Source organism: Hirundo rustica, chromosome 1 (assembly GCF_015227805.2).
Source record: "Hirundo rustica isolate bHirRus1 chromosome 1, bHirRus1.pri.v3, whole genome shotgun sequence".
NCBI classification, from domain to species: domain Eukaryota; kingdom Metazoa; phylum Chordata; class Aves; order Passeriformes; family Hirundinidae; genus Hirundo; species Hirundo rustica.
This window is the reverse complement of record NC_053450.1, coordinates 27970182-27978519: the sequence shown is the minus strand read 5'-3', so window position 1 is coordinate 27978519 and position 8338 is coordinate 27970182. Positions and strand designations below refer to the sequence as shown.

Below are 8338 nucleotides of genomic sequence, written 5' to 3'. Positions count from 1 at the left end.
ATTTTTCCCACACAGGTAAGAAAAAAAATTGAAAAAGACAACAAAATAATTTTTCTGTGATAGTAGAGAACAGTTTTAGAGCTACACACTTTAGCCAGTACAGTTAACTCACGGTTGTGGTCACATATTGAAAGGAACGGTAATAGGTAAGCTGAGGAATAATACCTAAGACCTGACCTCCCAGCAAAATTCTGTTTTTCCCATTTCTAAGGCTATCAGGAATTCCCTTGATAATAGAAGGATATTCCTTTCTAAGCCAGTCAGAACAGACTCCTCCTGTAATTAATAAAAATCCAATTGAAGAGTCACTGAAGCCTTAATGCACCATTGATCATTCAATTTTTGAATGATCTTCAAAACAAGTCTGACAAATTGTGCTTATTACCACTTTGGCTCTTAAGAACTTAACTTCAGGGTACACACCTCAAAAGTTAGATGGATCCATCTACCTTATTGTAACCTTATGTGCTTTCCTCCAAACTCTACTGATGGTCACTTAGGGAACATAAATACTAAGCCTCAGATATTAAAAAACAACAACAACCAAACACAAAAACCCACAAACCTGACTTTTGAGATGTTGTGAACTTGCACAGCTTCTAATAGTAAACCAACCTCAAACTGAACAGCAAAGTTACATAATCTTTTGTATTACCTATCCCAGTTTAAGTAGCAACAACTGCCTTCAGAGGAAGAACTAAGTCCAGGCAGGGCTGATGAAAATTTTGGTGAATGATAATTTGGGACCAAGTCTGACCATTAAGAAAATATTTGGAAAAACACAGTAAAGAACAACATAGTCTTCACAATTTTTATAAATTATATTAACTTTCAGTGACTAAACAAAATAGTCAAACTTAGTTTGATTAGCATCAGGTTGCTAAACATCAAGTGCAAATACCTCCATATTTACAGCAAATATGAATTGCTATTCACTCTATAAATGTACAGCCCATGACATTTCCATTTGTTTCCTGTTAATATCCATCAGCTGAAGTCACATGAAGTCATTACTGCCATTTAACTGAGAGAGAAATTTCAAGTCTGAGACTTGATATAAATAATAAAGAATTAAAATATAGGTCATTATACAATCTAAAGAACTTCAAAATTAAGGCATTGTGGTATATTTGCATTTATACACATTGACAATTTTACTACTGTCTAGTAGACATATATAGAAAGAGATATATGTGTTAGATACAGGAATAAGGGATGGAGTTTTAGTGCTGTAAGCTTGAAGGGAACAGTTCTTGGCAGGAGAAACCGAGGCACCAGAAGCAGAACTTTTGCTTAAGTTGTAGAAGGGAGCGGTTTTGTCTCCTCTAAAAACCATGGGTGGAAACAGAGGGGTCCTCTTCTCTTTCCCAGCTCTCAGGAGAGGTATCCACTACCTGGACCACCTTGGGGACATACAGACTGCCAGCACTGCCACAGCAGAGAGAAAGTCCCAGCTGTGGTCCAGCCCAGGCATTGGCAGCTGCGTTTTTGGTTTCTTAGTTATTCTGGGGTGAGGGCAGTGGCAACATGCCTTCGTTGGTTGAACCAGTTCCTCTTTCGTACAAATCTTTTTTACTATTATGACTGTGTTTATTGCAAGGTCTTCAATAAATTGTGACTCAGTTTATAACATCTCTTAGTATTTTTACCTCTGCTGTCAAGAATGGGGAGATTTAGGGGGCTTGGTCTCCCTGCTGAGTTTTTAAAAACTAGCGCAATGCATTACCATGAAAATCTCAATTTCCCCCTATTACAGACCATTGGAATTTTAATTAAAAACAAACAAACAATTGCTTAACTTTACTAATTATGTGATTAATTTTGTCACAGGTAAACTTTCTGCTTTGCAGAAAAGATGATTTGTATATTTAAATGTTGAGTAGTGTCTCTCCTTAACTTGCTCAATTAGGAAGCCTTAAATCTTCAGATATTTTGCAGAAAATATGGATAAGTGTTCTATTGTCTCAGTGCTTACTGTCATTAGGAGATTTCCTTTTTCCTGAAATTCAAAAGGTTTGTTCAAATATATTAATATGTCAATTATAACATAATTCAGAAGGGGAATAGAAAGATATCATATTGAAGAAAGAAATATTTTGTAAAATTAAGTACAGATCTTTCACTGATACATTAAAAATTATTTCCCACTTTTAGTTACGGACTTTTTGAAAAAATAAGCACTTTGTGAAAACTTGCTGTCATGGTGTCCTTTATGATAGGTCTGGAAAGAGAGAGTTGACTACAAAGCATCCTAGGAATCCTAAAAGCCCTGAATGCTTTGTTCTACTCAGATTCTAAAAAATTAGATGTTTTTGTTTCATGCTGAACCAAAAATCAAGGGATGAGCTGGTGAGTGACCCCAAACAGAAAACAAAGCAAAACACATGGAGTTAAATTTTTCTGTCAAACTGAAAGTTACACTCCCATAGTTACTCCATAGTAAATACTGGTATCTTGTGTCTTCTTTGGTTTAGATTGCAATCAAGGAGGGTGTCACTTCTTTGCATTCTTTTCTTTTCCAGTATCTATAACCAATCATCGCTCCGCTCTTCCATTATGCTTCACAGCTGAATAATCTTTTCCTGATACTCGAGTCCCCATCATTATGTTTGCCGTGGCTCACCTGTACTCAAGGTATAAAAATCAAGTCCAGACTGGCAGCTTCACCTGCTGCTCTCAGCTTCACAGGGCTCCATCTCTGCTGCACCTCAATTGCAAATCACGTCTGGTGTCACCAAATGTTGCTGTCAAGATGGTCATGACACTCCCTAGATAAGTTATGTCTCATTACTAGTTGGTGGCTAACCTGCTTCCAGGTGTCTTGAAAGGAGAAAATCAGGTCCAGACCTCACTATGGCTTCCACATGCCACTCTCAGCTTCATCAAGGCCACCCCCCCCCCACTCTCCTCCCAGCAGGTCAATATTGCCAGTTACTAGGACCCCACATCGGTCCAGACCAGGCATGTCATTCTGACTTTTTTATCACATTAGGGTCACAATTTGTCATTGTCAAGAAGGCCACAGCACTCAAGAGTGCTTCTTTAAAAACTTCAGGAGGCTCCAAGTATCAGTACCTTGTTACCTAAAACACCTTCTATACATTGCAGTCCCATATTATTTTAAAAGTCTTCCATACCTTTGCTATGTTGCAGTCATACGAACAACCCCACACAGCTCTGGCTCTTTCTTCTGCAGTTCCAGCTCGCTGCTTCCTGTCCCTTCCTCCTTGCAGCATGGCCAGCAGACTCCAACCGACTGACCACCACCTAACTCACTTTTTTATCACCCATAGCTGTGAGGGCAAGGCTGTTTCCACTCTTTGGTAATTAACACAGCTGCAATATATTAGGGGCAAGATGCCTTCAGCACTATCTCTATCTGTTCACCCACAGTAGGGAATAATTTTGTTATAATCTATAATTTTAATTTTTATATTTTTTTTTAAACTGACTTTGCTGGTTTCTACCATGGTTTTTGAGTAGTTTGAGTACTCTGAATCTGTGTATTTCTGGTAAATTTAGTATTTTTCTTAAACAGATCTGCCACCTCCAATATTACTAGACCTATCTTATAGGGGGAGATTCCTAGAGATGTGGCTTGCCCTGAAGGAGTCACCATTTGCCAGGAGACTGAGGGAAACAGGAGAATCTCCTGGGGTGCTGTTAGGAGCTGTACCTGTGTTCTGCTTGTACGTTGCCTTTCTACTGCAGCAGATCAGAGCAATGTGGCTTACCAAAACTAAGCAGCTAAATAAATTAAATCTGTTCAGATATTCTGAATTAATCTTCTTGACAGAAATGTTGAAAATACCCCCAAGTTAAAATAAAAAGGTTAGCTCTGGTTCTTGGATTTTGATTCACATATTAGTAACCCTCAGGTTTCATATTATAAGAAGGAAAAAATAACTTCCACATAACCTAGAAGCTGGTTTTGGAGGAAATAAGGCTTGTTTTGCTTCCAGCCCTTTGCAAGGGCCTTATTTCCTTGGTCTTGTTTCATTTGATTTGATTGTTTGCTTTTGATTTGTACATAATACACAAAAATTCTTATCTCAAGCTTTAGGCTTTACCCTTGCCATATAGTTAACAAGTAATCAAGTATTATAAGCCCAACAATTTAATTTTTACTCCTACAACAAAAGATAACCAAGTAAGGAAATTAATATAATTTGTCCCATCCTTCAAAGACAATTTCTTCTCACATACTTACCAAAGATAATAGAGGAAAAATAAATAATTTACAACAGGTTCATCTTCCAAGTTAAGGAGTAGGTTCAGAATAAATTGGAGGACTTCATATATACTGCTAAATTTTATTAATTTAAGAGAGATCTGTTTAATGATTTCTTATGATGACATTATCAATTTAGAAAGACACTCAGAGTCTTATATTAAAAATTACTCTATGCTGCTCCAGTTATGAGCAGAGCCAGAAATTATGTGGACTAAACTAAATAAGTATCTTCCAGGCCTTATAAGATGAAACAGATAAGAGGAACAAAGCATCAGAAAGATAGATATAAGTCTGGCAAAAGAGGCAAGAAAAGATCTAGAGACTTCACCAGTGGAGCACTCTAATGTACCCCCATAGCTTTATATGAAGGGAGGAGGAAGAATAAATTTACAGGTAAAAATGGCAGAGCAAATTGAACTACTTATGGAATTCTTGGGATGTTGTCAGGTAGTTCCTGTAGCCAAAAAAAACAACTATCAAACCTCTCCCTGTAAGTAGTTTTGTGAAATGCAAGTTGAAGTAAACTGCAAACGTCCACAGTACTTATTGGCATCCTGGTCAACACAAGTTTCATTTGAAATGTAACATTTTGAGGCAATTCTTGCCAAGTCCCAGGCACCATCTGGTATCTGAAGACACTATTGCAAGGAGGTCCAAATGACACTATTAGAATGCTAAGTAAATTCAAAACAAACATTAGGATGTGGTCCTATGTGGTGGTGCGCGTTTGAATTCAGTTGTTCTATGTATTTTATGAATATTTAATGTAATAGTTGGTTCTCTGTACCCCCCTAGTTCTGTATTGGTCTGAACTTGTTTACCACTAAGTGGAGCTTTTACCGGTTTCTGTCAATCATCCCTTCCCCCTTGTCCCAAGCTGTCAATCCCCTCTCTCTCCCTTTGGGTGCCTTGTCTATCACTCCAGGACCCTTCCCTGGCTTCTGGAAAGCTCCAGGGAGGGCATCGAGTGCCTGGAAATCCCCTCCCAGCATTTTGCGATTGGTTCCCTGTTCAAAGATTACTCCCCTGTTACACCCCCAAAATGTTCCTATTGGTTGTACCGGAAGAGCCACACCTGTTTCCACCTACCCTTTTAAGCTCGTGCACGGCTGACTCTGCTGCTCTTCTGGGCAGAGGGTCAGAGAGTGCTGAGCTCTGTGCTGCCTCTCCTTCCAATAAAACCCTGTTGTACCCAGCCCAGAGGAGTCGCCTTTCATTTAGCTGCTGTGGGTCGTATTCACCATCAGCTGGCCGTCGCTGTGTGGGGAACCAAGTTCCCACAGGGAGGAGGTGGCTCGCCTGGCTTGCCACCCCGGCCTACACACACTGGAGCGGTGCGTGGTGACTGAGCTAGCCCGTGGCCGCGCTCGACAGTGCGAGGAACAGCACCGCGACAGTCCTATGTGCAAAAGGTAGCTGATATATGAAATGCTTTATGAAAGGATGTTAAACATTACATAAGCTCAAGGCTGACTTTATCATGTATGAGGGCAAAAAGTATATTTAACTCTGGTAGTTCTTGAGATGAAAGTGCTTGGAGGGGTGCCATCAGAGAAAGTATCATATATTCCTACCCAGGTCTTATGTCCTGACACTCTCATCTTTATACTTGCTTTTGACAACTTTCAGAAATAACACAACTTTAGACAGGCTTTTGATCTGCTGCAGCATGGTCATTCTAATGTTTTACACTTAAAGTCAAGGGTAGGTATTAAAGGTAACAAGAAAATTTCAGAAAAACAAACTGTAATTGAAAAAAAAGAAAAAAAATAATTCTGTCAGATGAGTGAAATGTGAAAATCATGATATCAAAGACTTTTTGAAGCTGTATTTTCAACCTGAAAATACTGGAATAAACATTTAATGCTTTGATGTTCTAGGTTTATTTTTTATCAAAGTTAATTCAGAATTCTGTACTCAACTTATTATTGTCTTCATCACTTTTTCCCCACAAAACCATACAGACTGGTATAAAAAGTTTTGATTTGGGGAATTTTCTTCAGAATAATATCGGTTCTAAGTTTGTCAATTTTACCATGCAACTTAGATACAAAAAAGTAGCAAAGGCTCCTGCTGAAAGTAGAATTTTATTTTGGTCTACACTTTGTCTGAAGTGTTTTTATTGTACTGATGAAACTATAAATCTATTAATGTAGGCTTGAAGAAAAAAATGTAAACATTTAATATATATACACATATATATACACACACACACACAAGTTGCCTCCTAAATGTGAAGATTTCAGCCAGAATGCACTGGTTTTGTACTTTAGTGTTTTAGCAGAAACTAATTTTAAGAATGATAATGTGCATTTCCTAGTTTGATTACAAACAATGAATTCAACCGAAATTTACTAATTTTTTCTATAGAATGATTTCTTAACATGATGGTGTCTATTCCTGCTGTCTTTAAAAGACCCTGATCAAGTGTTCTGAAATGTCTAGATTCAAGAATTTCTTAATGAAATGTTCCCTCTATATAAGGAAATATGTTTCTGGCAGAGAAGCCTGAGTGTGCCTGTCACAGAATATCCAGAGAGATTAAATTAATTATAGCAGAAAAGTATTCTGCCATTGGAGTCCTGCTGAATGTAGGCAAGAGATTTCTGAGTACAATTTACCCTAAGCTAAAAATTTAAAATTTAATTTTAATGTAATGCCTCAAGTTAAATTTTGTTTTTCAGGACAGGAGCTTTTTGTAGAATTCCAGTAATATTTTATATTATTCCAGTATCTCCCTATGTTCCCCTCACTACCTGCAATAAATAAACTACAAATCCTACAGTAGGAACTGCAGCACATAAGGATGCTCTTCCAGTTACACTCTTAATTCCCTTCCCAGAGTTCAAATTGGAAACCAGAAAAAGAAATAAATTTATAAGGCATTTCAGGAAGGAATGTATCTGGAAAGATTATTCCAGCTTTATACACAGGGGAAGATCTCACCAAATATAATGAAATCTGTCAGAACTTTAGAAAAATATGACTGTTAATCCTTGCATTTGTAAAACATAATTAACAAGTGAACAAAAACCAGCTGACACACCTGCAAAGAACAACTGTTTTCTTTGTTCTTTGTGAGTGAGTTGGGGGAGATTTCCTCTAAGTCTCTTTGCTTCACTAGGCATGTTGAAATTAATTTTCAGATTTTTTTCTCTCACATTTCTTGATTATATACAAACAGCTGTTTAACATGGACTTTTTATGTCAAATTAATTTCAGTGTTTATTTTACATTTGCAGTTGCTCTTTGTGTAAAATCCATCCTTGCACTAAAGGTTCCACTTTTCTCTATAATTTTTATGCAGTTATTCCCTCTGACTCAATTTTTTAACCAAATGAATTTAAGAGATATCTGACAGTTTGCTTGGAAAAAAAAATAATGTTAGGGAGGTCAAGATATATTTCATTTCTTAATTTCATTTAAATTCCTTATTTTCTATGTTCTGTATTTTATTTATGGAACTGAATAAACAAACAAAAAGAAGAATAATATTGCACTGACTTGTAGCTGCGCTGAAGAAGTTGCTGTTCAGAGTCATTGAGTACCCACTCCTACAATGAGCAAGGTGAAACTGTTGCCAGTACCTGAGATGACTTTGTTTTGAGAATCAATGCCATAAACATTCCCACATAGTTTGTTTTCAAGGCCAAATGAAGAACTACAGGGATTCATAAACATTTTTATTGTCAGCAGTTCTAGATGCTCTTGTTTGAATCTTTTAAGACTCTGACACCATAGAGTACAATATCATAAAATATTTTCATATTGTATCATGTTTCTCTGAATGGTGAGGGCTTGGTGAAGCTTTGTGAGCTGACTGAGCATGTGAATCCTTTTACTTTTTTTCAGTAGAACATTCACCTCCTCATCAAAACTGAAGCACAAAACCAGAATTATTTTCTGTTCCCCACACAGCCCACTGAACCTCCTCCTCCATTTACCCCATAGAGAGGAATTAGGCCATCAGTATTTTGACTGTGTCTGACTCTGTGTGGTGGGCAGAGGTGTGGTTGGCAAAATTGTGTTGACATGGGGCACTGATCTTAGGTGAATTGTCAGAGGAGAGGATTGTGAGAGGACCTGTGCCTCTCACAAGAGATG

The 8338-nt window shown here is 37.5% G+C and overlaps 1 long non-coding RNA gene across 1 annotated transcript; it reads right to left on the bottom strand.

The window, feature by feature from the left end:
- Positions 1-802: 802 nt before the first annotated feature.
- LOC120755498 (uncharacterized) lies at positions 803-3265 on the bottom strand. Its single transcript, XR_005701797.2, has 2 exons — positions 3138-3265; positions 803-2768 (listed from the first exon to the last, which is right to left on the bottom strand). It is a non-coding gene; the product is annotated as an uncharacterized LOC120755498 (long non-coding RNA).
- Positions 3266-8338: the final 5073 nt, after the last annotated feature.